This window comes from Stegodyphus dumicola, chromosome 10 (assembly GCF_044657685.1).
Source record: "Stegodyphus dumicola isolate Sdum_Otavi_A_Nest chromosome 10, ASM4465768v1".
NCBI classification, from domain to species: domain Eukaryota; kingdom Metazoa; phylum Arthropoda; class Arachnida; order Araneae; family Eresidae; genus Stegodyphus; species Stegodyphus dumicola.
This window is the reverse complement of record NC_140777.1, coordinates 172,010,006-172,036,778: the sequence shown is the minus strand read 5'-3', so window position 1 is coordinate 172,036,778 and position 26,773 is coordinate 172,010,006. Positions and strand designations below refer to the sequence as shown.

The 26,773-nt window shown below is 35.0% G+C and overlaps 1 protein-coding gene across 2 annotated transcripts in view; it reads left to right on the top strand.

Annotated features, from left to right (window-relative positions):
- The window catches only part of disp (RND transporter family member dispatched), a 116,334-nt gene that overhangs the window by 25,500 nt on the left and 64,061 nt on the right, over window positions 1-26,773 (top strand). Inside the window, exon 1 of one of the 2 annotated variants that reach the window (XM_085825877.1) lies at window positions 1,987-2,158. The exons of the other annotated variant lie outside the window; for it this stretch is intronic. The gene's annotated coding sequence lies outside the window, so the exon portion shown is untranslated. Of the gene's footprint in view, window positions 1-1,986; window positions 2,159-26,773 lie in introns of those variants that run through there. 2 annotated transcript variants of the gene reach the window in all.

Sequence of the window (26,773 nt, the reverse complement as noted above, 5' to 3'; positions counted from 1 at the left end):
TTAAGGCTCTATGCAACCCACATTTATCGGAATCCCCCATAAATACTCCTAACTTCTGCCAGCCAATTTCTGAAGTTTCAAAGTATGACTTCTTCCTTTACACTGGCCTGGGCCACATCTACACAATCTTCCTGCAGTCCCTTATCAAGGTATTCCTGCGAAGCACTGTATGTTATGTCTCCTCTAACCGGGGTTATTTGAGGTGCCTGTAATAGCGGGATATAATTCCTGCTGAAACAGGCATATCAAAAGTATCAAAGTATTAAAGTATCAAAGGTCTGGGAGAGAGAGATACCAGATTTCTAGATAGCACGCGTCCGCCTTTTTAGGCTACTCTTTTCGCCTGGCTACTAGCTATTATTTCGCCCGACCGTACTTTAGGCACTTAATAGCTTCGCAGGATATTAAACGGTAAGGGGCCAACTCGGTTAGAATCTTGATAGCTTCGGCTATAGCTCTTTTTAGTTTAAAATTAGTTTTAGTTTATATCTTAGTCTCTTAAGTTCAAGAACAAGTGTCGGCTTTTATTGTATATTCCAAGACGGAGTTCTGTTAACTCTTATTGAAATAATAAAGGGTTAGTTACCCTCCCATCTTGTTGTTTCTTGTCACATGAACTTAAGCGATTATTCGCTAACTAGTTCTTAGAATTCTTCACGTCAACGATAACATAGCATTTACAAAGTGAGGTACCCTACAATCCTTTTTTTTTTTTTTTTTTTTTTTTTTTTCTTCTCCCCAGATTGCATTGTAAAATGTTCCTAATACTCACGACCAAGATTAAATCCACCCTGTTATCTCGATTTAGCACCCAGTTATCGTTCTGGCTTTTCACAGAATTTAAAGCTTGTTTTTGAGAAACTACTAGAGTAGAGATAATGTTATCAGAGCAGTTCAAAAACAGCTGGAAAAGTATTTTTTATGAGTATTACAATTACGGATTATATTATCTAATAAAATGCATCGAGATTAGCTGCTGCTATATGTTGAGAAGTGTTGAATAATTAAATTTGCAAGAGGAAAAATGTTAACCAGGTAGTTAAATTACCAAAAAGGCTTCCTAACATTTATTTTAAATGGAAGGGGGGGAGGCTGTTTCGTTCAGTTGTCGGGAATAGGAAAGGGGCCTAGAATGAACTGCCAGCATCCTTTGGATTTGGCTGGTACTATTTGTTCTTATATTCACAATTTTGCCACTAACAAATTAAATTGCTGCGCCTCCCCCCCTCGTAGTCCAAACTCACTTCTTCACAAGCAAAATGGATGTTTTTCATGAACGCCAATCCTTCAAATAAACGTGAATCAAATTTCGATGCGTATAATATCGAAGACACGTCATCTTTATGACAGTTACCTTTGCAAATTTCTCCTTTGGATGGGGGTCCGAGCTTCTTACTGAGGCTTAAACTGAACAGTTGCCAAATATGATGCAATACAGTGTTTTAGGAAATGCGCGAACTGTGATAATTTCGGTAGATTGGTGCATTTGATATAACTTAAAATCTAAATAAAGCGAGGAGTGCCATGCACTTTTACTAAATAGTAACTAGAATGTCGTTTTATTCTGTCATGCAAAAATTATGTTTTGCAGTCCACGTGTGACGTTCTGCGTTTTTATGTTAAACTGGTGTAGCAGTTAGTGTTGATCGGAAAGGTTCGCTTGTAAAATGTTGATTTATACGTAACTCTTAAGCACACTTTGATTAGTACAGTGAATTCTGCATCATCCTTTACTAACATGTTGCATTAGTGTTATCTTTAGAATCCCTTGCTTCTCTTTCGAAAGATAGCTCGTCAAAACCGTACCGGCTGGCTGGCAGTTTGCCACTGACCTTCGACGAGCAAAAACGTGTCAGATCGATATTTCCCGGGGACCGTGCCAAAACTCTCGCCAACTGTGTAGGTTTGCTTTAATCTGTGAGACTCGTCTGCCTGTAATAGAAATTTGACGATCCCGCGTGTACGAGAGTAAATTTCCGGAGCACTGCGAAAAGTTCCGCGATCCGGGCGCCGTCGTCTTACGTGTTTTGTTTTGAAGTTCGGTGTGTTTACAATAGTTCGAAGTTTTCAGCTAGTAGGTGCGGGTTTGATTAATTATATCGCATTTCAGAAATAGACTGCAGTTTGCGTATATCCAAACTGATGACTATTTACAGAAGTAAATTAAATTTTGCTTATTCTTTCAGTTCATAACGCAAGGTAGAATGTTGTTTTCTCCAATTATTAATACGTAGTGTTTTTTATGGTATTCATTAACGTGTGATTTGCGCTTCGTTTTGTCTAGAAAGATGTAACAAAGTTAATGTTATTACAGTACTGACGTCGGAACTTCTTAAGTTCGACATTAATCTTCGTATTTATTTCTTGAATAACATATCTTAATCCTTGATATTCATCCTTCAACCGTTTAAACCATATTCGCGGTTCAGTTTTACGTTAAAAATGTCTTTAGCACAGTCTCCGAAGTTTTGGGTCTGTTACATTTCTTTATGCTAACATGCATTTATTATCCATAATGTTGCCATTGCGCAGAACATAAGATCTCTATCTTCTGTGCTGCCTCACAAATAATCAGCTTCCACAGTTTTACCATTCAACGTGACATAAGATCTTTTACTTTTAAATTTTAATCGTATTGCTTAAAACAGTTGGCGAATATAAATGCAATAAATTCATTCTTTAATAATATACATTTTTATATTATTTTGTAACATTATATAGCCTATTTAAAATATATTTGCTTTATTACCAACTCTTAATTTCTATGAGCTTTTGAGCATTATTATAATTAATACAATATATTTCTGATACAGTGTATTCTACCTAAATACAGAATCGTTTCGTTTTCCTAAATTTCCAGAGGTCGACAAACTTTTTAAAACTAGAGACATATGCTAATAAGTACCATACAAACCACAAAGAGAATTACAAGGAATGGTCAATGTATATTATAAGATTATATATGTGGGGAGGAAAAAAAAAAGAAAAAAGAACTCATTCAGGTTTATCTGGATTAATAAAAATTATTATTTGAAATCTATTTTAAAATAGCTACATAGTGATTGTAAACATTGAAGTTAATGTTAACATATAATAAAATTCAAAAAGGACTTATTATTTTAGTATTATAGAGAAGCATGCGTCTGGGATATGTGATTCAAAATATCATTAATGCATTTTGCAGTGTATATTCGAAATTGATTGCAAAAGTTTATCGGATAAATTTGAAATATACTTAGATTTCATGTATTTTATTTCTAGAAACTCTTTTTCGTATTTGTGTGTGTGTAATACCAAAGACAAACTAGCCCTTGAGAAAATTTTGGAAAGCTAGGAAATACGACGTAAATGTTGATAAAATTGTAGCAAATATTCTCTGTCACACCCAGCTTTCCCAGAAATACTTTTCAGCTAATTTCACCTGTAGATCAGATGGTTCGCTTTCCAAACTTGTACAGGGTGCGGCAGCGTTCATAGCAGGATATTAAAAACACACCATAAGGCAGTAACTATAATTTATTTATTACCTCTTATGTCAATTAATATTTAAAGGTATGTCATTTACTAATGTGTAAGTCATTGTCCATTGCGTGGATTTTTTTTTTTTTTTTTCTTTTGAATATGATGCCTGTCAGATGATGCCCCCTCTGCACAACACATTCATCTAAGCGGCGTTGGAAGGTTGCCATAACTCGGCGTAACGTATTCATTCCCTGGGACATTGCCGACGGCAGTTCTGATGCTATCCTTCAACTCAGGAATGGTGGCAACGTGTTCGGAAAACTTCTTGTTTCAGGTGGCCCCAAAGGAAAACGCCTGCACATTAAAGATCAGGTGAGTGAGACGGCCAGGAAATGTCACCAAAATGAGAAATTACCTGGAAATGTCTGTCGCAATGGTCCGTCCATCTGGAACTTTCCCATGACGTCCCAAGTTTAAATATTGCCGAAATAGACGCTGGGTAGCAATAACAGAATATTTATTCTTGAATAATTTGCAACAGCAAAGGCACGATGCTGTGCACTCCACCGATCCATATCACTGTCATACTCGAAATGGCAGCTCATTAGTATACGAATGCGGCACGAGCTGGCGCGAATTCATACAGTACGTCATTGTACTACGCAAATCAAATTACGCTATGTACGCTGCCGCACTCTGTAGTAAATTTAAAGAGTTTTCCAGATAACTTTTTATCTGCTGTATTTGCGTCAAAATAGGTAAAAGTGATCTTTAAAATCTGAAATTACTGCATTTGCAACTTCTGTTGGAAATGAAAATTTTGTTATTTCATTTGTATCTGAGTTTTGTGTAAAAGCAACTTTTGTATTTTTAGTTTCAAGCAAAATCAGCTTTTGCCTGAATGCTTTGAGGCGGCATATAAATGCAGCAGGTGTTTATTTTCTTCTTGCTTTCTAGGCCCACCAGTGGTCGAGCGATAAAGTAACTGAACACTAGCAGTTCGACCCGGGATTCGAATCCTGGCAAACGGGCGGGCTGCACCGGCGATTTCCCCACCTGTAACGCGTATACGAGCCAGTTTCCCTTAGTAAGTTCTCCACGAAGGCATCCCTTTCCCTAGGCAGATAGCCTTTTAGCGCCTTCCCATAATGAAATAAACCAAACCAAAACTTCTTGCTTCTTAAAACTAAGGTCATTACATGTGTCGCGTCTGTGGGTTCAAGGTATCACGATTAAATCTTTCCAGAGCTAAGCTACCTAACAGATGTATAATAGTGTAAATCCTGACTTTTTGCTTTTGTATCTTTTTTAAAACTACAAAATTGCCCCTGGTTGAGGGTTAATTTGTTAGATCACCTTAAATTTACGGTAGATTTTACGAGTTTCATCATTTCTCTTGCTTGTATATTTTGCACAAAGTGTTTGCCGACGAATATGGTGCTGCGGTGCAGTATTATAAATTTGCGGTTACCTGAATTTTCGCATACCTTTATGATTAGCTTAATCAGGCCATTTTTGCAGACAGAGTGTATCAGTACAGCGGTGACAAACTTTCAGGAGAGATAGAGTACAGCTAGACAACGGCCAATCACATAGGAATGCATGTTCGGAAACGTTTTCCTGGCGCGGTAGTGGCGACACAAAAGTCAAGAAAGAAAGGACACGAACGGGGTGAGGAAACAGGTTTATTACTCGGAATGCAACAAAAACAAAGAATAAACAACATAGACAACGATCGTCATCAAAAAAGGTGTTCGAAATTACAATCTGGACCGCGATGCAGGAACCGTGCATCTTGCATCTTCCATACGATCTTCCGTGCGCCAGAGAAGTGAGGCCTGCATCACGGTCCGGGGTCGTAATTTCGAACACCTTCTGTAATGACGATCGTTATTTGTTTTTGTTCTTATCTGTATGTTTCTGCTTACTAAACATAATAAAACATGTTTTGTTTCACTGTTTGTGTCGTTCTTCCTTTTTTGCGTTTTGTGTCGTCACTACCGCGCTAGGAAAGCGTTTTCGACCCTGCATTGCTATGTCATTTCCCATTGTCTAGTCGTACTCTGTCTCTCCTGAAAGTTTGTCACCGCTATACTCATTCAGCATGTATATATCTGCTTTTACCATTCCCTCCCCGCCCACCAGCGGCCAAGCGGTACAATCGCTGAACACTGATAGTTCGGTCCGAGGTTCGAATCCCGCGAACGGGCTGGCTGCATGAAAGTTTTCGTGGTTTTCCCCATGTGTAACGTGTATACGAGCTAGTTTCCCTTATAAAGTCCTCCACGAAGGCATCCCTCCTCTTAGGCAGATAGCCCTCGAGGCTTTGCCATAATCACACACACACACATTCCCTCCCCACATTAAAATTTAGCGTGGTATGATTTTGTTCGCTGCCTAAAAATATCTAAGCCTTTAGAGTTCCAGGCACATACCAGGAAGCTTTTCATATTGTTAGAAAAATTCAGCGATTTTGACAAAAAGAAAACTGAAATTATATTAAAAATCAGATGTAAACTTTATTTAAATCCCCCCCCCGCCATTCTGTCCTTTGGCGCAAAGAGTGAAATTCCAAGAGTTTTAGTTTGTTTCTCAAACGAAGATATGGGGAAAAAATCATTTAAGCATTAAATTAAAATGAAATAAAAATCAAATTTTAATAAACTTTCTTCGCCACATTCTTTTGTCATCCAAAATAAGCGTACGTACAAAATTTAAGCTTAGTAGTGTAACGTATTTCGCAGTATTTAACAAAATAACAGATAATGATCTTAGTAAAACATAAATTTTATTTTTAGTTTAATATAGATAATTTATAGGAGATAGATAATTTGAATACAATCTTTTAGCTACAAATTTTTCATACATCTACTAGCTGGTAAAACTTTCAGAATCACAATTTTAAACAATTTCTTACGCTGCTGAGCAACGGTTACACGATACAAATAATGGCGTTGCCACTCCAATAATAAATGTAGTTATTTGTTAAATAATAAAATATTACAGCCTCTTCCCCCTCCAGATAAACTTTATATTTTTATAAATTAAAGTGTTCAATTTTTTTTTTTTTTTTTTCAAAACAACAGAATTTCAACACAATACATAATTGAAATACAACAAATAACATAATAACATGCACTGAGGAAGAAAGGAAAGAACAAAATAATTTTTTAATCTCTATAGAGAAACAAATTATTTAATCAGGTCAGGGAGTACGACTTAATGCGCCTGCATTTTTATGGTTTTTACCACTTCGATTTACGATAGTGTAATTGTAGGGTTGTAATACTAGTGCCCATCTCATAAGTCGTGGATTTAGACTCTCATTATTTTTTAGCCAAACTAAGGGATTATGATCGGTCATAATGAGGAATTTAGTATGCCCGTCTAAATAACATTGCAGTTTCTTTACAGCAAATATTATGGCGGCGCATTCCATTTCTTTGGCAAAGTACTTTTTTCAGTTTCTTATTATTATTCTTTATTCAGATTAAAAAATTATTATTACTGAGGTATAATACTGGATGTTCATTGTCTCGATCATCTTTCTGAGCTAAAATGACATCCATACCAGAGTCAATTTGCAAAATAAACTCCTTATTGAAATCAGGTGAGTGTATTAGAGGCTTTTGCGGCAGTTTTACTTCTTCAACTACTCGCTCTTGTCTGTTTAATTTCTGTAAAAACTTCTCCTTGACTTGCATCTCAACTGCAGAACTTGGCAATTCATCTAGAATTTTTAACTGAGAATCGGCTAATTTTGTCAGTTTTTTTTTTTTTTTTTTTTTTTTTTTTTTTTTTTTTTTTCCAGATAGTTTTTGCTCCTTGGGAAATGAACTTTTGTTCTTATCTGTTACTTGCATTCTCAAATGAATATGACAACTTTGAGTATCCTTTATCATGTTTATGCCTCTTTGCTAAGTTTTCTGACGCGTGCTTAGATTCTAACCGTATTTTTAATTTCTTAGCTTTAGAAGCACCACCTTCTTGAGTTCTTTTATTAGAAGTTCTTTCATCTGCTGTTAACAAACTGTCAAACACATCTTTTCTTTTTGGAGAAGAACGATCTGGGGAACTTGCAGAGGAATAATCATATACACCAGTGCTCCACAACCTTTTCTCACCTGCGACGCACAAAAAATCTTTCTGGAATTTCGTGGCACACCAAAGAGTTCCGAGTTATAAAGGAAGTGCCGAAAAAATTCAAATGCTGACACACTTACAATCACACACACAACCACACAACAGTGAAATATATAAAAACGTTTAAAATAGACATTATTAAGGAAAATAATTGTAATTGTGTATTAAATACATGATAAAAAATGCAAAATGTCAAATACATGTATTTGATTGCGGCACACCTATATCCTACTCATGGCACACCGGTTGCGGAGCACTGATATACACTATTCAATAGAAGTTGAATTACCAGGTGAATAAGGTGAGTCAACTTTCATATAAATAACTTCAGTTTTCATACCAGGACGAGAACGCTTAGACTGTCTATCAGATTTCTGTGAAGCATTGGCAGAAGCTTGACTATTAGGAGGGTGAGTATTGACAAAATTACCCTGAGTTTTTAGCACTATTATTTGCTTGGTTCTATATCAAAGATGTATAGTTCTGCATTTGATCCCTATATTGAGGAATAACAATTAATTCCCTTTCATTTCCATTTTTATCTATTTTCTTTTCCACCAACAACCCGTTTTCCTTTACTTTGAAATCATTTTTTGACTTGCTGAAATTTTCACTTTTAGCTTCGCTAAGCAATGAGACTAGATCTATGCTTTGATACTGAGATTCAGTTAATTCCTTAGAATTAATTAATTTCTTAATTTGTTTATCTTCCTTGTCAGCTTGCGGTAAAATATCTTCGTCAGTCTCAATAACAGACAGTTCTTGTTTCCCCATTTTTGGTGTCTCTACTTCGATCTTTTTCACGAGATCGTTTTACTTGAAAACGTGTGAAAACCGCATTTATCTTTTCTAAATTCAAGAGTTGTTTATCTATGAACAACTGAGCAGTTTTGTTACTCAATACGTATCTGCCAGGATCATTTGTAACAACAGCTGCCTTTGTCTTTTTATTACCAAGTTCACAATTAATTTCAACTTCAGCTAACGGTAGATACACTAAATAGTCATTTAAAAGACATGTTCTCCAGTCATTTTGGGGTTATCTATGTATTTTCGAGAAATAACATCTACTGTGGCTCCTGTGTCTCGAAGAACAGGCATTTCATACCCATTAATTCGAAAATACGTAATTTCCCTTTTTATTTGGTTATAAGCGAGGGCATTTGACGGATAAAATGTTCGTATGACCCACAATCGAAACAACGTGATCGATATCTTTTGTCATATACTCTTTTTTTTTTTTTCATCTTATCAGAATGCTTAAAATGAGGCGGATGCTATTGTCTTCTTCAATTTTCTTAATCATCTCAGTAGGTGAAATGATGGTGATCCATTTATCCATAAAATATTCTTTGAAGTCAAGAGAAGTATGCTTTTTAATTTGATCAACCAGCATGAGATCTTTTACCTGTTCAAAAGTTTTAATGTTTAATCCGTTAAGCCATCCTTCTAAATAATTATTTAATTCATAGTAGAAATTATACCAAGTACTTTCAGTAGATTTTTGGTGTTTATCAAATAGTTGTTGAAATTTTTCGCACTCAATTTAAATCGCTGTAGTAATAGAGCTTTAACATATTCATACGTTTTCGTGTTCTCTTCTGGTTCTGTAGCAATAAGCTGAACAATATGAAGAGGCAGCAATGAAATAAGTTGAGTGACTTGTTTTTCAACAAGTATATTCGGTACTTTTCCGTTTTGCTGGCGCAGAGGATAAAGTCGCCAATAATGGTATAACTGATGTCAAACAAAATATCCTCGCTGGTAATCTTTTACGCCTCATTTTCAAAACTAGTCGCAGCCATATCTTATCAGATTGGATTGTTTCTTTCAATACTGGTACACAATTACATAGAATTTTTACAAGATAGTTCAATTTTATACCCTGAGGCCATTCGCGGTAATTAAATCAATTAGGATGCAATCACATCGCTCAGCCGAAGGCCAAAATATAGAAAAGGCAAAATCAAGGGTTAAATTCATCAATTCTAATTAGAATGCACTAGCGAAGTAAAGCACTGTTGTTTTACATAATTTCTGCGTAAGCTATTCGTACGAATTTAAATAATTCTTGCATTTAAACTTGTATTCCAAATTAAGATTTAACTTGAAATTAATGTACACTGTTTATCATACATTAAGGACAAATCACAAAAATAGCGATAACTCCCTCAAAAATAAGCCAAACCGTGTAAAATTTGAATATGTTGCCAAGTAAGAGTAGCTGAGTAAAACTGCAATATGCAAATTAGTGGCGCTGCACTCGGAATACGTCATCTGCGAGGAGACGTCCTGAAGAGCGAGGAATTAATAATCTCCATTATCTGCGAGGAATAAAAAGTCCATGTTTGAGAGCAAGCCCACATATTTCACTGTGATAGTGACATCAGAAATCTGAGATAGTCAATTCGTAACAATGACCTCCAGGCATCATTTGCCTGCAGAACTGGGATGGAGAGCCATTGGGAGACTAGAGGCAGGATAAAGTGAAACAGAAGTGGCCAGATGGCTAAATGTAAGTCCTTCTGTGGTTTATAGATTTTGGAGGCGATTTCAAACCAGAGAATCGGCCTCTAGGAGGTTCAGCCAAGGACGGCCAACTGCTACGACGAGGCTGATGACCGATATTTGACATTATGTGCACGCAGGAATAGAACCGCTACTCCGACTCTACTTAGATCCTCACTTGCTGCAGCCACTGGAAGGTTGGTGTCAACGTCAACTGTGCTTAGAAGGCTTCACGAAGGTGGTCTGTATGCGAGACGACCAGCCATTTGCGTGCCGCTCACGTCACGCCATAGGAGGGACCGTTTGCAGTTGGCGCGGCAACATGTCCACTGGACGCTTGATCAGTGGAGGGCTGTTCTCTTTACGGGTGAGTCCAGGTTTAGTCTAGAAATCGATAGTAGGCGTTATTTGATATGGAGAGGACCTGGAACCCGTTATCATCCGTCAAACATCCGTTAAAGAGATGCATACGGAAGAGGCAGTGTCTGTGTTTGGGGTGGCATCTCTTTGGGTGGACACACAGACCTCCGTGTCTTTCCAGCGGAAACCATGAATGCTCCGGTTTATAGAGATGACATCATTGATGCCTATGTGCGCCCATGTGCCGAGGCAATAGGTGATGCTTTCCTGTTACAGGACGATAACTCAAGACCACACAGGGCTCGCATCGTAGATGATTATCTTCAGCAAGAAACAATTATGCTCATGGCGTGTCCAGCTCGATCCCCGGACTTAAATCCTATCGAGCACGTTTGAGATGATTTAGAGAGACGTCTAGCTGTTCTCAGTATGCCCCCTCAGACCCTTGCTGCGCTTGCAACAGCTTTGCAAGAGCAATGGCTCTCGCTTCCTATGGAACTGATAGACCGCATAATTGAAAGCATCACGCATCACTGTATGTGCTGTATTGCTTCTAGAGGCGACCATATTCCCTATTGAAGGTACTTTTCCTATAGCAAACTGACACCACCGATTTGTTCATTTTATACATGTGCTAATTAGTATACTACCATAATTGTCTGGTAATTTATTTTTATGTTATTTGATACCTTACTATGTGTTGTATATTGTGGGTAAGTTTCATAAAATTCTACATGCAACTTTTTCAGTTATCGTGAGTTTTCCTTAATTTATGATAACCAGTGTAGATAATTACTGAAAGAATTATATTTTTTGTAGCGTAATTTACATGAGATGAGATCACTTGGGGTCACGTGATACGAACCGGCACATCAGGATGTTGAACCATGAAAGCATAGTAAATTCTTAAATTAATGTCTTTTTTTATTGGTTTTTTTACAAAATTTTAATCGATGTTAAAATGCTTATGCCTTCAAAATAAAAATTCTGAGAACTAACATTTGTTATGTGTGTACTGTATATTGTCGCCAATACAGTTTGCTTGGCGAGATTTGCGCCGGCGAAACGGAAAAGTACCGTATATTCATAATTTTAGCTTGACGCTCAAATAACACCGGAAATAAACTTATTTCATCTTCTTTAGGGTTGAAACGTGGCATGACATCGTGAGTTCTGATTTTTAAAGGCTGCTCAGGTAACTGCGTAGTTTCTACCGGCTGTGCTCTTGCAGCCATTGCTTCCAGTTTACGTTTCTCTAGCTCAAACGCTCTTTCGCGTTTCCTTTCTCTTTCTTCCCTTTCGCGTTTTTCCTTCTCTTTCCGGTTCTTTTCTTTCTCTTTCGCGTTCTTCCTTTCTTTTTCTTTCTTCTCTTTCGCGTTCTTCTTTTCTTTCTCCTCTAATTACAGCCTGTAGTTCTCGAATAAACTCCTCATCATAACCGGGACTTTCAGTAAACAATTTATGCAACTGAGCAGTCATGTCTCACGGTTACACCTAACTCTTCTGCCAGTACTTTTAAATCCTGTTTTTTTTCTCCTAGCTAAGAATGACATATTGATCAAGTTATCTTTAATAGGCTTTCTTTTGAAATTGAATCTAAAAAATCGTACTTGTATTCAAAATATATAATTTTTGGCGAGACTTTATTTGTCAAATACGAAATTGACACTAACCAGCTGGTGAGAATTATTTAAACAACTTAGCCATTTTGGCACAAAATAAAATAACACTACGCCGGGTTGACGTTTTAACTCACTAATCACAAGCCTCGTTAGCTATAACTATATAAACACCTTTGCCAGTTAGACAATACAATGGAATTTTACCCACGTCAGTTTGACGAGTTTACTATCTATCTCCACCCCGACGAGTTTACTATCTATCTCCACCCCTGGTTGGCGATAACAAAAACAATTTTTGCCAGTTTGGCAATACAATTTAGCTGTAATACGTCGGGATGACGTTACTATCTACCACACGCCTGGATGGCGAAAACTAAGAAAATACTTTTGCCACTTTCGCTGTGTAATCAAATCACACTACATCAGTTTGACGTTACTATTTATTTTCCACGCGCCTGCTTCGCAACAAATTCAGAAACACAGCAGTTCTTTTTATATATATATAAATACCGGAATGACTTACGCATATCAATTATCAACATAAAAATTCAATAGTAAAGCCTAAATAATAATTTAAAAATACTTTTTTTACCAAAAACATCAAATATAATTTACGCCTAAAATTTTTATTTAATTATCAGTTATTTTACAGAAAAACGTAAACTATTTAAATATAATTCTAAAATGAAATACTTAAATTCAATAAAAAATTTTATAAAACCAAAAGTTAATCTTATCTTCGGAGATCAACAATATCCTTGTCTGACAATTCTTTGCTCGGACGCAAGTTATAGAAACATAGAAGATAACCTTCCAATGATCCGATTCAAAATCTGGCTTTAAAACGGCAGACTTCTGATATCCGTTTCTCCTTGAAATAACAAACTCGGCAATTGATATAACCAAACTTGTTCTCAAAATTGCAGCAACTTTCTGGGATTAGGAGATGCCCATATTCGGTGGAGGATTACGTTATTCAAAATTTGATGGCTCTAGGTACCGTTGTTTTATCACAATGCGAGACACATACGTACATTTTATGCAGATTCTTTATTATTTAATTTCTTTAGATATAAGACAGTGCAATAGTATATGGTGGTAACAATTTGAAAAGTGAAACGGACATTTAAAGTTTTCGATGCAAAATGTCACAACGAAATTAATATCGCTTCTGGGCTAACGCCGTTTGGGCTAAAAAGAAAGAAAGTCTGAAGGCTTTCAGATTTTATATTACGCCCAAAAGAGCGTCTTTTTAACGTTGTAAACTTTTTGTGTGTTACCTTTGTTTATTAAACATCATGTTCTTCGCACTTAAACCACATAAAATTCAATTCAACAGCAATATCACAAAATTAAAAAACAGAACAGCATATCTTTAGAATTTCCGATACATAGTTTCGCGCTGGAGATAAAAATGCTTTTTTGCGTACAATGTTGCCATTGCTCGCTTTGAATTCGTTGAGTTTGTTAATCAAAAATTCGTTAAAGTTTTACGAAATTTGAAATAGATACAACAAATTCGAAATTCAAAATTCGGGCTTCCAAGTGCCCATGTTCGGTTGGAGGACTATGTTATTCAAAATATGATGGCTGTAGGTACCCTTGTTTTTTGACAGTGCGAGAAACATTCATGTGGATTTTTCATTATTTAGTTTCTTTAATGCATAGCGATAATATTTGGTGGCAGCAGTTTGAAAAGTGAAACGTCGCAAAATGCCGTTTTGAAACTAATAGCCTTCTGGGCCTAACGCCACTTTGGGCTAAAAACATCCAATTAAATAAAAGCTTATAAAAACGCGACTTTTAATTAACATCTATTTATTGTTGTTTTAAAATAAGATGAGAAGTTTCTTTCGTAACGTTTGAAAATTTCAATCTGTAGCACACATACATTTTGGATATTAATATTTTACAGTGCCATTAAAAAAAGAATAATATTACGTACCAGAATAAAATTAAGGAAGTCTACTCTTAAAATGAAATACTGTTAAAAATATAGATAAACTTCTAGAATGAAAAAAGTAAAAAATAATGAGATAGATTTTAGTATGACGCAGCGGCATCATAACTTTGAAACTGTTTTCTAGCAATGCCGAAGGATGAATTTTTGAATTATTCTTGTTTTTAAGAGGACGAAAAAGGGTTTTTAGTCCGAAGAGGCAATTTGCCCTGAAGGACTGTTAATTTCGTTTTGGCATTTTGCCTCGGTCCACGGTAAGCGTTGTTTCACTTTTCAAATATTTGCCATCAAATATTATGGCCCTGTATTAAAGAAATTAAATAATGAAGAATCTGCATGAATGTATGTATGTTTCTCGCATTGTGATAAAACAACGGTACCTAGAGCCATCAAAATATGAATAACATAATCTTTCATAGAATATGGGCATGGGGAAGCCCTAATTTGGAATTTAAAATTCGTTTTATTATCGATTTCATATTTTGAAACACTTCAACAAACTCAACGATTTCGAAGCGAACAATGGCAACCCTGTACGGGAGGGGGATTATCTCCAGCACGCGAGACCCTGTATCGGAAGTTCTAAAGATATGCTCGTTTTAAAATTATTTTGCGATATTGCTGTTGAACTGAATTTTATGGTTGGAGTACGTAAGCATGATATTTAATAAAATTTTAAAATCATAAGTATGAAATGATCGGGAAAAATCGAGCGATTTTTGAAAATTCACCAAAAAGTCAGAAATGGCAAAATTTGATACAGATTTTTTTTGGGGGGGAGGCGAGCTTTATCCGATGGTGCAAACAGTAAATTTCTGAGATTTGTAGTATGTTCGTTAAATGGAGGTATGTGCGAAAAATCGTTAAAAAAATTTTTACTCGAATTTTGAAAAAAGAAATCGATTTTTTTTATTTTTTAATTTAAATATCTCATTGTATTATCATCCACAGACAGTATGTGTGCAAAATGTGAACTGGATAGCTTATCAAGAAGTAGGTTGAAAATCGATGACAAACTTCCAACCATAGCTACAAACACCATGAGTTAACGAATAACAGCTTATAAAAAACAATAACCTAATTTTAAGAAGATAGGCTGCGGTCTCAATTAGTCCTTGTGTTTGAAGTTCTACTGTTTTATAATAAAAGATCTATTTCAGCATGTCAGAAGAAATCACTTCAAATCTGTCATATGAAGTTACAATATTAGATTTTTTTTTGGGGGGGGGTGTTCATTATAAACTATTTTTATTATTGTTAATAAATGTATGGTTTAAACAATAGAATGTAATCTCTCCATATAATAAAAGAAAGAGTCTGTGTGTCTTTCGTTCGTGCTGCGAGTAAGCTAATAGTCCCAGGACTACGAAATTTTGTATATAGGTGCTTCTAGACAAGAGTCAGTGCACCTCGAAGCGATTTTTTCAAAATTCGAATCGGACTTTTTTTTTAATTTTATTTTTTAAATTTTATCGCATCATTTTGAATAGTTTCATTCTTTTAGAAATTTGGTTTTGGCAACAGTTCTTCATTCAATTGTATACTGGACTGCTGAAAATCAGCACTGTTGCCACTTGGAAAAATGAGGACGATAATTCTATGCAGTTTTTAAATTTAATGTTTCTCTTGGATATTGGATGTTTGTTGAGAGAAGGCAACAGGAAGTTGGTTAATTTATTTATTAGGATAATTAATATTTGTATTAAGGGATATTGCTTATTTCATTGTAATTTTGTTATATGTAATAATTTTTTTTTATTTTTATTGTTTTATTAAATTTTTTTTATGAAGTTGTTCTGCAGAGTAAAATTCTGCACAGTTTTTAAGTTTAACGTTTATTGTTCCCTTCAGGCATTTCTCCTCTACATTTAAAAGCCAGACGAAGGCTGGCCGCGTAGCTGCTAGTTAGGAAATAATTTTTTAATGTGCATTCGATTTTTATAAAAGTTAGTCACTATTCTCCGTCTGTGGTAATATCAATGCACATTATAGTCTGTCCCGTTTAATAAAACTATACTTGCTGCCTGCTTTGTATACAGTAGAACTGTACAAACTCCGACTGCTTCAATAAAGTGAAGCTTAATAATCAAAATAATTGTTATATAGTTATTATATGTATTTCTTCGTGTGAGGTATTAGGTCGCTCATTTTAAATTTCAAAGATTTCAGTTTTCATTTAGCCAGTAAACAGCTGAATCATTCTTAATAGTCTTTTCGGGCACGGAATTGACCTGATGCTGAAAGAAATGATAATCTCTTGGTTAAAAGACTAACTCAGTTAGCAGTTAATAAATTTATGAACGTTGTTTTTTGTCAAAGTTCCGGATAATGTTACCCGATAGAACACTATGCCTGTTTTCCAGTTGCTGGCTGTTTGATACACATCTCATGATATTTTTCATGCTTTTATCACATATTTTCTGCCTATCTTTCCACTGCTCTGATCTAATCGTGTCATAAAAAATATCAGATGACGCTAGAAGTTGCCTTCACCATACAGTTAAATGGGTGCTACTTTGGTAGACGGTTGCACGGATTTTTGGCGATTTACGTCGGCGCAATTGTTGGCGCGGTTTTTATAGTCGTCAGCCATCTTGAAAAATGCTGTTTTTACGTATTTCACGCATAGTGAAGTATTCGAAACTTTTAAAAAATAAATATCGTTAAAAATAATGGATTAATTTTTTGTTGAAAACGTCGTTTTTTAAGATGGCTGGAAATGTAAATAAATACATTTACTAAGAGTATAAAATGCTAAAGTAAGGTTAAATTATTACTTTCATATAATAGAATAAAAACACCTGTATAAAAACATTGCGCCAATATTTAATTGGAATAAAATATTATTTAAATTATATTGAATTAAAAACATCATACCAACGTTTAAAAGAATTAAAATTTTTCAATTACTTAAATTCAAATCCTTTACAATAAGTTTTATAGGATATAATTATTTAACATTAAAACATATATGGCAATAAATATCTCAGGAATTTTTGAAAACAGTGTATTAATTTTTTAATAAAAATTGAAGTATACAATTATAAAGTGAAAGAAAAATATGTACTTATATTTTTTTAAAGTATTTTACCTGTCGTATATTGATATAAAATGCTGATACGTATAACATTGTTTATATTTTATATATTTACTTTTTAGTTTATTTATCTTTGTGCATTCAATGTAGTTTTGATTCATCGAGGCTTTTGTGGAAAAACTCAAAACAATGCTCATTTTTTTTTAGTTCTTATGTATATACGATTATCGTTTTACTTTGACGTTTATTGCACAATGCAATGACGCACTCAAACCGAAGATGATCTCGCTGTATTTTGAGTAGCAGTAGTTTTCAGCTTTTATTCCAGTGCGTTTCTTGCTTCATTAATTCTTAAAATTTTATTTTAAAAAATGAATCAATTTTATATTTTTAATTACGGCTAGCTGCGCGTCATAATAAGATTTTCATAAGGTTCTAATTATTGAATTTTTAACCTTTCCCATTGCAATTAATTAAAATTCAAGTACCGTAAATATGGTTTTTGTGTTGAATTTATTGCTGATATACTGCCACGCTCAGCTGCAGAATTCTTTTCTCATTTGCTGAGATAATAATTTTTTAGGCGACTTTTTAAGTTCTTTTGTTAGTTCGGGGGGCCTGTTGATGAAGTAAGTATTTTCACTTTAATCCTGTTAGGCGTCCGAATATAATTCACTAACGTAAAAACCAGTATGCAGTTAAAGTTAAGAAAGTGATAGAGTGTTGGAATCCTTAATAATTTACTGCTAGACATTTCGACGTCAGTGCATTGTGCAGCATACGCTGCATTATTAAAGTGTCGTATGAACTATTAAAATTGTAAATAATGTAACACCTGACTAACTAGATAAGCAGAACAGTGCTCTGGATTTACACGCTTCTTCTGTTTTCTTACCTGACTTGAATTGCTATTTGAAACGCTTTTGCTGCTTTGGCGACTTTGCGTTTTTAAACCTGTTACTTTATCTACTTTTCCAAAGATGCATTGATTAAATTTATCGTATTCATCGTCGTGATGGCAATATCTTTGTGCTCTTTATGCATGGAAATCGTAGTTCAAGCAGCAAATATTATAATCATGTTGCCGTTGGAAAAAAAAATCTATTACAAGCATGTTCGTTAAATGATATCTTTTGTTACACTTATCAGTCCTGTAGTGTTGTAATTTGAAAAATAAGTGAAAGATGCTATGCTCCATGTTAGCAGCAATTGTCTTGTTGTTGCTCAAGATTTGATGCTTGTCTTGAAAACAAAACTTCTTCCTTCATGTTTTCATATAAAACATTGGATCAGAAAGGTATCGATTTAATTTAAATCTCACCATTCAAATATTCTTACGTATACCATTTAAAAAATTGCCGAGTTTGCTTTCAAAGATATTGTATTATTACTCTGATTTTGAATAACTATCATAATCCAGGGTTCGTACGGTTCTTAAGAGTCCTTAAATTTTTTGGAATCCAGTTTTGGTCCTTAAAAGTCCTTAATTTTGGCCAAAATCAGTAGAAGGTCCGTAATTTTAATCATCTGAAATTTCTGTTTTTTTTTTTTACGACTGCCATTTTGAGTATGACTTAGCATTTTGAAGGAATATTTTTGGTGATTCACTGACGTATATGGTTATCTTTTGAATAGGTTCATGGGTTATAATTTGTTTCGATTTCTAATATATCAATAATATAAATCATGGGATACTCGATTTTCTAAACAAGAAGTGAAACATAAACATTTCGAAATTCATTTTTTGTAATAAAGAGCTCTTAAACAATTTTCGCTTTGGGGAACGTGAATTCTTTTATTAAACGGTTCTAAATATGGCGACTTATCAACATTTTGGCGAGACCCACGATTCTACAAGATTCGAGAAATATGTGACAAAATGAAAAATGTCTCCGTGGTATCAACGCATAATTGGATTTACAGAAAGTTTGCGATGAATTTCTTACTTTTTTGGAGAACGTCTGGAAGAACAATGAAGACATAATATTTGAATGTTTTGCTCCCAGTACTATAATCTTTTTTTTAACATGTTTATCTTCCCTTTATTTCCTTTACTTTTCACTAGACAAACATGGAAAATATCAAAAATGCTTCTAATCTTATCACTTGGGCAGGCATTATCGAAAGGGATTTTTTTATTAATAAAGAAATTGAAAATTTGCAATTTAAAAGATCCATCTAATATGTCTTAATGCATCATACACAGAACTGCAACTAAGCATTTTCCCATCTGATGCAACCTCTGTGGATCCTAAATTCGACTGCATAGTGCCTTTCTAATTTCTGTTTCCAATGCCTGCTCTAAATCCTAAAAGTTTTGCATTTCTAGATTTTGTTGTTTGGTGTGTCACTAAATTCTAAAAATTCTATCACACCAGCTCTGTAACCGGCCTTTACGATATATATTTCCATATTTCTTCTGAATTTCATATTACTAAAGAAATTAAATCAGTCACTTTTTCTATGCATTCTAAATGCATTTAGTGTTTTTTAGAAAAACAGAAATCCTTAATTAAATCCAAAAATTCTAAAATGAAAAGGAAATATGCTGAAGAAAAAAACTGACTAAATAAAGAAAATTATTATGTGAACTACCCAATTGTTTATGTCAGCCTTTACTATTATTTTCCATTTCTGTTTACTCATATAATAGAGTTACTGAGCTAGATTAAATTTAAATTAAATTGTATAATCTTTGACCACTAGTCCACATTTTTCATTTGAATTTGACTGTTCTTGTTTAATTACGTCACCGTGAGATGTAATTGACTTTGTTAGCATCAGAGCATGCCTTTATGTTTGTTCTAAATTCTTTTTAAGGCTTATTTAAACCTTTGTCTGCTATTGTAGTTACTTTCAGACATGGTGAAAATTTGCTTCACGTCCGTCGGGAGGTTTTGGACTATTTAACTTTTACCAGATCAAGTAAACCCCTCATAGGCACATTGTGGAGAGGTTGACAAGTTAGGAGATAAAGCACGCAGAAACTAGGGAGAGCATTGGTTTGCATATTGAGACAAATCTCTAATTATTGTTAGAAAAGATGCTTAAATAGACGAAATCGATATTAACTAGCCAAAATGTTTGGGAAGGCTTCAAATTAAAATGACGGCTATATATTTTATATATTTTGTTGAGTTGTGACAAAACATAAACGTTTTGTAGCTTTTAGTGTGTAAATTATTCTAATATCGTTTAAAAATCAGTGTCATAAATTACATGTATTTTAAACTGTGAAATTTTATTAGATTTTGTGAAATTTTATTATTTTGTTAAAAAATAAAATTTTATAGTGACCATGTAAATTCATAATGATTAAGCTTACCTATTTACCTAATTTAATTATTTATAACTAACTGCTTACCCTTAAAAATTATCTCTACATATTAAAGCGAGTTATTGCCTTACATTAATACTCACTGTGGTCACAAGATAAAATACAAAAATGTAAAAATTCTAGTAAAACTTATTCTTTGCATCTAGTGAGACTTAAAATAATACAAAATAATTTATCAACTCTGGTGCCTTAATGGCTTATTGGAACCTTAAAGTATATTAACTGGGTTATAATCCCTGGAACTCTACACAAACCTATGACACTAACTGCATCAAACAGAGCCTGATTAACTTTTAACGCTTGCCAACCATGCCAACATCTGGCCTTTCAGGTTTGTTTTAATCAGCAGGTCTCTCTAGACAAGCAGCAGCGGTGATAACATTCAGTCTTTTGTTATGAATCATGCTGATTATGATCTTACTTCTCATTTTAACCTATGTCGTTTGACATAAAATCTACGTGCTATTTACTAAACCTCTAGACCAGTGGTTCTCAACCTTTTGACTAACGTGTACCATCTAAATAAAAATTGAATACCTTTAGTACCACTACAAAGTACTACTACCACCACTACTTATGAACAAAGCTTGGATCGCATAAATTTATGAATGTTAGAGAAAAAAACTCAATCAGGATGTTGGGGTTTTAATTTTTGAAATACACTCATGGACCAAAAAAATTAGCGCACCAAGAAGGAGTTGTCAAAATGAAACGAAATTTTACATACGTAATGACTACTTTGATATAAGTAAATGATAAAAAAATCAAAGAAAAAGAATAATTTATTTCAGAGAAAAAGGCAAAAGAACGGAGGAGTTGATACTCCGTTGGACCCCCTCTAGCACGAATGAACGATGCGATACGATCGGGCATTGAGTCATACAAGTTCTGTATGATGTCTTTAGACATTTCATTCCATATTTGCTGTAACCTTGCCTCTAGTATGTTCAAACTCCTGGGATCCAATCGGGACTCGTGGGACTCGTCGTCCCAAATGATCCCAGATATGCTCGATTGGAGACAAATCTGGGGATCAGGCAGGCCAAGGAAGGGTAGTAACAGTGCGGAGGCGGTCTTGTGACACCCTTGCCGTATGAGTCCGAGCATTGCCTTGTTGAAAAATGGCTCCTGGGAGCCGTTGTATGACTGGCAACACATGTGGTTGCAGGATTTCATGAACGTACCGCTGGACTATCATGGTGCCATGGAACAGTACTAGGGGTGACCGTGTATTGTAGGCAATGGCACCCCATACCATCACACCAGCTGTGAGAGCGATGTGTCGCTGTACAACAAAGGCAAGATTAAGGCGTTCATCAAGGGCTCTCCACACACGAACACGATTGTCATCACAACCGAGATTGAATCTGGATTCGTCGCTAAAGACGACCTGGTTCCATTCCGCTGCAGTCTAGTTTCCTCGTGCTCGACACCACTACAAACGGAAGCGTCGATGGTGGGCATCAAGGGCAGCACACGTAATGGGCGCCGCGATACCAACTGTCCTTCAGCCAGGCGCCTTCGTATGGTTCGAGAAGACACAGGGGCCCCTAGTGAAGGTGCTACCTGTGCCTGGATGGCAGCCGGTGAAGCAGTTTGCTGTACGCGTGCATTTCTTGCGATGTGGCGGTTTTCCCGACGACTGGTCTGTCAAGGGCGTCCTGAGCCTGGTCTTCGTGTACATGACATCTCTCGGGTCCACTGGCCCCAACACTTCCTCACAACACAATCAAAGCGGCCTAATTGACGAGCTACTCGCCTAGCTGACCACCCAGCTTCCATCATCCCGACGATTCTCCGCTCTCAAACTGCAACCAACTGCTCATATTGTCTTCGAACACGGCGTAATGGCATGTCTACCTCAGCTCTTCCTTTGTAAATGATTCAGCACACTCAAACACCGTGGAACCTGATGATGAGGACCGGCATATAGCCTTCTGGGCTTTGACCGGTTAACTTGGATATAGTGCCCTAAGGCATTGGTATAAAGATGTTAATGCAAGCGTATAACGCTTCACCAAAGGCGAATCCAATGTTAGTTCTTGAGAGAACTCCGTTGGCCGTGGGAAAAGGAATTCATGCCTCTTTGCAGTGGAGAAAAAAGTTGCTTCGTCAGTGCCGTCGAGCTGATGAGGAGGAGTGGAAACTGATTCGCCGAGGCCTGTCACCCTCCCAAGTACTGAGCCCGGGAAGAGCAGCTTGGCTGGAGGTAGAAAAATGAGCTGAAAAGATTCAAAATAATTAGTGAAAACAGTTATTAAAGTGGAAATGTCTTAAGTTGCTTTAAGGTGAGGAGTTAATCATCATCTGCGAATTTCATAAGGAGTGAAGCTGCTTTGAAGCCGGCAGCAAACTTCTCAGCTGTCGCCTTCGTCGCTTTTATCATCTGTATACTATTAATAATTTCACTGAGGAATCTTCTTATTTTCCTATCTCGCAGCCATTCAAATGCTTCAGTAAAGTCATCTGGAAGGGGTTTTAATTCTTTTTTCGTTTTAGCGCTGTAGGAAGTCTTCGGAGTGGTATTTTCATCGGCTGCTTCATCTTCTCGGTTATTAAGGGTCTGTGGAAAGTCAGCGGCTGTGGGAATAGGAACTGCTGGTTGTGTGGGAATTTTCTTCTTGTTTTCAGATTTTTCGAATCTCTTTTTGTAGGCCGGGCATCCTCTGTATGAACTTACATGTTGTAAACGGCAAAAAACGCAGGTAGGTTTATCTTCAGCTTTTAATGGGCAGAGTTTGCTGCGGTGTTGTCCGCATTTACAACAATGTTCAGGATTTAAGCATAAGTGTTGCGAATGACCATATTCCTGACATCTGAAACATTGGATGATTCTTCTTTTAGGTGAATAATTTTCAATTCTAATATTGATGCTGAGCATATTCTTTAATTGGTGAATAGCTTGACCGGCTGATGATTTCTTTACTTCAAGTAAATAAATTGGGAGTTTTATGATGGAATCCTCTTGTTTGTTGGTAAATTGAGTTACTTTAATGATAGGGAAGTTACGTCTGGTAAGGTCTTCATAAATTGTTTCTTCGGCGGTAGTTTCGGGTAGATTTTTCAAAATAACTTTTTTTTTTTTTTTTTTTTTTTTTTTTTTTAACTTTCCAGTAGGTAGGAATGGAATGGAATGCTTCTGGCTTGTATTATTTTCGTTGCTGTGCGGTAGCCATCAATTGTTTTTAAGTTAACGTAAAGGAGCCTGGCTTTCATGTCCGCTTCGAATTCTTTTTCGCATGATTCAGTTAGTAATTTATGTACTTTTATCCAGTTTATCAAATTTTGTCTGAACACAATGGGTGGTGGGGTTTCAGCTTCATTTTTCTCGGCGTCAGATTCTTCTTCGTTATTGAGATATTCAAATCAGTTTTCCGTAGTGATGTCCATTTGGGTTTCTTCGGCAGGAGTTTTGGCTGTTTTCTGAGGGGTGATCCATTTTTGATTGTCTTCGGGTTTGTTGTTCACTTTCGTCTGGGTTGCAAGACATGCATCTCCATACTTAGCGATTAGCGCTCTGTTTATCTTCTTTAATTCTTTTGCAAATCTTTTTTTTTTTTTTTTTTTTTTTTTTCCCTTTTACGGATTTTTGGTCGGTTTTACTCGTAGATGGCTGACTTAGATGATCATTCTTCTTAACTTTTTTTTGTCTTACTCCTCTTTGAATTTGGTTCCAGTAGGAAGTCTTCTTTCCGTAAAGGAAAATTTCTATTTGAGATCGAAGAGATTTCGGAGTCAGCATCACTATAATCAGTATCAATAGGGTGTCCTGAAAAAGTACATTTTATCTTACCCGAAGGTAATTATAGCAATTTGTACTCATTGACCGCCTACCGGACTGGGTCAGGACACAAATTCGGAGAGATCTGCTGTGCGTGTTGCACGCTTGCTGTCTCAGCTCCGAATGCCACAACACTCAAACAAGCTTTGGTCACCTGTTTTATACTCCACAGAGTACGACGTTCAACGCCTTCTACCGGCTATACGTAATGCGCAATCACGCTGAATTTCTAATCATTTGCATATCTTCCCGACATGTACCTTCATTGCAAGTTTCGTTACGATCCCGCAATTATTTCTTTGTGCGCTGATTTTTTTGTCCATGAGTGTAAATAGTTAAAAATACTTTTGCTTCTTTGCGTACCACCTATTTATTTCTTGCGTACCACCGGTTGAGAACCTCTGCTCTAGACTGACCAAGTATGTGACAAAATGAGACAAAAAAAATCAACATAAAGCTAACTATTTGTAAAACGTAAATGTCACTTAAACTTCTTATAAATATGTCCAACCTATTATAAGTGTAAAATATTTAATGCTACTTTATAAACTGCATGAAGTTTATTTTATTCTCATTATATATAATTATGTTAATTCATGTTTAGTAATAATGCATAGTACTTAGGGATCTATTTTATTTTTAGGATGGTATTACAAAAGTGAAATTCAGGCATAGGTAATATCTTCAATTGAATTTATTCAGTTTCCGTTTGCTCATAAGTCCTTAATTTTTTTCATTAATCATCCTTAAAAGTCCTTAAAAGTATTTAATTTCCGTGTGCAGAAATGTGTACGAACCCTGTAATCTCATAAATAGGGGGGTGTAGTTCTTTTACATTACCGTTTACATTACAACATTTACCGTTGAAAATGACTAGTACATCTTAGACAATAAATAAATATAAATTAATGATTTTAATAGCATTTTTTAAGACGTCCGTTGAGACCATCAAATAAGTACGGCGAACACCAAAATGTTTAATTTTACCATCAGATGGAAAAGCTTTATATATTCTATACATATAATAAAAGAAAGAGTCTGTTTGTGTCTTTCGTTCGCGCTGCGCGTAAGCTGAGTAGACACACGGCTACGAAATTTGGTACATAGGTATATCTAGACAAGAGCCAGTGCACCTCGAAGCGATCTTTTCGAAATTCGAATTCGAATTTTTTTTTTTTTTTTTTTTTTTATGTTTTGTGACGAAATCGCGTCATTTTGAGACAATGGGCTATAGGAAAGCTAGATTTTACTCTACACACTCCATTTTCACATCATCATGAAACGTAAGCACTTAGCTATTTTATGAACTTAAAATAAATTTCGTGTTTCAATAAATCGATTCAATACGAATTTATTTAACAAAGGGAGCTTAACACCTTATCAACGGGATTTTTTCTAAAAAAGTTTATTTTTAAAAATGTACAGTTTATTTTTCTTTGATTTTTGGACACGTTAAATCCTTGCGACTGCTTTTACAAAAAGAATTTTGGAAAAATGATAATATTTTGTATTTTAAATTTTTTTTTTTTAAATGAAGCTTCCGAGTACACTTCTCACATCTCACATCTTTAAAAGTGTGATTTTGGCAACAATTTTCCTTTCTTATTGTTCTTGATATATTTTTGATGAAATCGTATCATTTTAAATAGTTTCATTCTTTTAGAAATATGGGTTTGGCAACAATTTTTCATCGTATTTCTTATGTCACTGGTTTTAAAGGATTGGCATATCTCATTGTCATTTTTTTATATATATAATACATTTTTATTGATTTTATATATATATATATATATATATATATAAAGTTGTTCTGCAGAGTAAAATTCTGCGCGGAATTTTTTGTTTTTTGAGTTTCTTTCATGTTATTTTTTGCTTATTTCACTATTTGTAAGAATATTGAAAAGTTTTGAATGATTTTTTTTTCTTCAACGGAAAGTTGGTTAATTTTTTTATTACGATCATTAATATTTGTATTAAGGGATATAGCTTATTTCATTGTAATTTTTTTCTTTTGAAAAAATAAGATAAAATAGCATTAATTATACTTTGCTTTTCAGAATTTTTTGTTTTTGTATTCTTTTATGTTATTTATTGCTCATTTCACTGTATTTAAGATATTGAAAAATTTTGAGTGATTTTTTTTAGGAAACAAAGTTCTTAACCTCCTTTATACCATTTGAGTTCTTAAGATTTTGCAAAAGGAAGTTAGTTAATTTATTTATTAGGATAATTAATATTTGTATTAAGGGATATTGCTTATTTCATTGTAATTTTGTTATACGTAATAATTTTTTTTGTGAAGTTGTTCTGCAGAGTAAAATTCTAAGCAGTTTTTAAATTTAACGTTTGGTGTTTCCTTCAGCCATTTTCCCGGTACATTTAAAAGCCAGACGAAGGCTGGCAGCGAAGCTGCTAGTATTAAATAAATCGAAGAATTATGTATCCTTTTCGTTTTATAGCAAAATGATTTTAGAGGAAAGTAGTTAATTGTTAAAATTCGGTATACCTTGTTTACTTGTTTATTTAACTAGATAAGGTTAAAGTATAAGAGAGTTATGGCTTT